The following is a 3,941-nucleotide window of genomic DNA, read 5'->3' on the forward strand; positions in this document are numbered from 1 at the left end:
CCAATAAGCATTCCCCTACACTTAAATCATCTTCAAAGAAATGTTCTGAACCTGAATCACTCATAACATCTTCAGCAACAATATCAGTAGGATCAGAAATTTGCATAATCACATAGTCATCACAAAGGATACTAGAAAAATCATGTGAAGTAATGGGAGTAGGGTCAGGCCTGAGAGAATCGCTACTTTCCATCTCTCCACTGGAATTTCGTGCTTGCAGTTGATTGATGGATGATGCAATCTGATCTAACTGATTCTGTATGTTCTGTATCCTTTAAAATTGTTGCTCTTGATGCTCATTCATTTGTTGCATGATCTCCTTGAGTTTCCATGTTGACTCATCCAACTGAGGGTCATTCTGTTGAAAAGAATTTGGCATAAAATTTGTTGAAACCTCTTGAAACCCATATGAACTCTGGTAGGCTAGATATGGCTCAATAAATAGTCCTTGTGCACTTTCATACCTGAAACATGAATTATCCTCCCAATTAGCATTAAAACCATTTGAAAATGACTCATACCTATTTTGTTGATCCAAATTTGGGTAAAACTGATACTCAGGTTGAAAACACTGATAATTCTCCATTCCACCTCCAAAATTATGAAAATATGGATCCATGCTTAAGAAATCTCCTGTTCTTCACTTCAACACTAGAACAAATTGTTAGAAGACTCAAGAGCATAAAGTTTCAATCACATGAAAACATGAACAGTAAAAGCATTTAATAATTCAAGAACAAACCAACATGAAAATACAAAGAGAATAAGCAATCAAATCAATCAACATGTTAACAAATAAAATCACTCAATGATCAATCTAAAATAAACACACATTGCTAATTATGTTCCCCGACAACGACGCCAAAATTTGGTGTTAGCCATTTTCATGTCACGTGGCACATCAAATTAATTAAAATTGAAACTCATTAAAATTAATACAAGCGTTGTAGCAACGAGTCCCAAGTCGTATTTTTTTCCAAGGGTTACTAATGAATGCGTGTGTGAACTCTAGATTTGATTCAAAATTGACTTCTCACATTGACAAAGTTATTAGGCATTCTCAGCAATCAAGAATCATAAAATCATTAATTGACCAAACTACATACAATCCTTAATTTCAATCACTTCAACAACCATTTCAAGAATTCATTCACAATAACATAGAATAGAAGTGGCAATCTAAACATCAAATTAAGCATCCAACACCTAAACAAGATGATAGTCACAAAGATTAAATTGCTAACTAAATCACAGAACTCTACAACCTGTTAGTATCAGAATCACAAAACTAATCAGAATTAGATCTAAGATTTGGGGTTTTAAAAGCAAGAAATTGAAATCAGACACACAAACTCTCAAATAGAAATTGAAATTGCAAATGAAGGTTTCAGATCTGAAGATCTGATCAGAGTTTGAGAACAATTCAAAGACACAACAAAGAAAAATAAAACCCTAAACACTCCACATCCCAAAACCGAAACCAAGCTTCATTCACCTTGCTGTGAAACAGAGGTGCATCAGAAACGTCCCCTCAACACCCAACAAACAATGTACAAGCTCCAACTATTACCAGGTGACGTTCACAGCTCTTGGAAACCTCCCCTTAAGCTCACACCCGACTGGTAATCTCATCAACCGAAGAACAAAGCTAAAATCCTGTGAATTGAGAAACTAATTCAATTAATCAGATATACTTAGCTTTGCAGCGGAATGGATATCGGAACAGACTCAGAAACCTCAAGAAACCTCCCTTGAAGCATCTGTTGATTGTGAAAATCACTGATCGAGAAAACTCCCTCTACCAGGATCACGGCAATGAAACAGAATCCCAAACGCAGCTGAAGAAACCTCCCTTCGGCCACTCTTTGATCTCGGAAGGTGAACGCCGAAGCTTGGAGATCGCCGTCGGTGAAGAATGATGCTCTTGGATCTAGACTTGAGGAATGGGAAGCTCGGCGACGCGGAGAAGAAGAAGAATGCACTGTAGCTCAAAATCGCGAAAACGCCGAGTCCAAGGTGTACACTGTAGCTTCTCAATGTTTTAAACCTCCCTCAGATTTGATCCGACGGCCAAGAATGCTCTGATCTCGATTAACGGTGGACACATCTTCAGATCGAACTAAAAACCTCTGGATCTTCATCAATAGTCCAGATCTACCCCTCCTTAGGTTAGATGAACCAGATGCTCAACAGATGGCTCAGATCTGATCAATCTTGGATGAACGGCCTATAATGCTCTGAGGCTTGATCGACTTGATTAGCCCTTGATTTGAGCCCAAATGCAGCCTGATCTGATCAGGTCCATGACCCTTTTGATCCCTACAAAATAAGAATCAAATATTAGCACCAAATACCATGAAAATTAGCTAATTTGCAATTAGGTCCAAAATCAAATGCAATATTGAGATATGATGCTAATGTGAGATTAAACTATGAATAAACCAATAAAAACATGCATTATGATTCAAAATAATATAGCCAAAATCATGGTTATCAATATCCTATGGGTGTTACATAGCCCGTTGGCTAGATGTGTTGTGCCCTTCTCGCAACAGCCATGGGCTATTGGGTTGCCCCTTCATGAGTAGTGAAAATCTCTCTGAAGTTTCTTGAGTCCTTCAGAGCATTGGCACCTTTGGATGAAAGTTCTAGACTTTGAAAAACTTCATCTCTTAGGACAATTCCTTGAACCCTAGAGTTAGCCGAAGCAAGAACATGAGTAAACTCATATATAGATCTTGCCTTGTCCAGCAGAAGTCACCCCCAAAGAGGGGGAGTCAAAGCCATACTCTTAGCCAGAAAAAAGAGCAGCGAAAGTTAACAAGCAAGGAAAAGAACTAAGATAGGTGGTGAACGAAGAAGGGGTTGTAACCCTATTTAAAGGATCAAAGGAATCACTGTACTGAAGTTCATGGGATCACTATACTCAGCTTTATTAGATAGTTGTACACAAAATCTGTGAGGTCACTTCAATATCTGGGGTAGAGTCACGGGTAGGAAGAGACAAAATCAGACTTATGTCTAGTCAGTCGTCTATACCTCCTTCGACTAGACTTGAAGGGAAGGTTGGTGATATGAGTTAGGTTTCATAAGCCCCTGATAAGAAGGGAAAAGGATGTAACCAAACGGAGAAGGTAGGCTAATATCGGCCGGGATATACCTCCAAAGGAGGTAGGTTTGTATCGACCGAAATATGCTTCCAGGGAGGAAGACTCATATTAATTGGTATATACCTCAAAGGAGGTAGGCTAATATCGGCCGGGATATACCTCCAAAGGAGGTAGGTTTGTATCGACCGAAATATGCCTCCAAGGAGTAAGACTTATATTAATTGGCATATACCTCAAAGGGGTAGGCTAATATCGGTCGGGATATACCTCCAAAGGAGGTAGGTTTGTATCGACCGAAATATGCCTCCAAGGAGGAAAACTTATATTAATTGACATATACCTCAAAAGAGGTAGGCTAATATCGGTCGGGATATACCTCCAAAGGAGGTAGGTTTGTATCGATCGAAATATGCCTCCAAGGAGGAAGACTTATATTAATTGGCATATACCTCAAAGGAGGTAGGCTAATATCGGTCGGAATATACCTCCAAAGGAGGTAGGTTTGTATCGACTGAAATATGCCTCCAAGGAGGAAGACTTATATTAATTGGCATATACCTCAAAGGAGGTAGGCTAATATCGACCGGGATATACCTCCAAAGGAGGTAGGTTTGTATCGATCGAAATATGCTTCCAAGGAAGAAGATCCATCTCAATTGGCATATACCTCAAAGGAGATAGGTTAATATCGGCCGGGATATACCTCAAAAGGAGGTAGGTTTATATTGACAGAAATATGCCTCCAAGAAGGAATGTCAATATCGGCCGGGATAAGTAACATAGAAGGGTACCGATAGAAGCCTCATAAGGAATAATAATCATTAACTAAAC

The sequence above is a fragment of the Zingiber officinale genome, chromosome 9B (genome assembly GCF_018446385.1).
Source record: "Zingiber officinale cultivar Zhangliang chromosome 9B, Zo_v1.1, whole genome shotgun sequence".
Taxonomy (NCBI): Eukaryota; Viridiplantae; Streptophyta; class Magnoliopsida; order Zingiberales; family Zingiberaceae; genus Zingiber; species Zingiber officinale.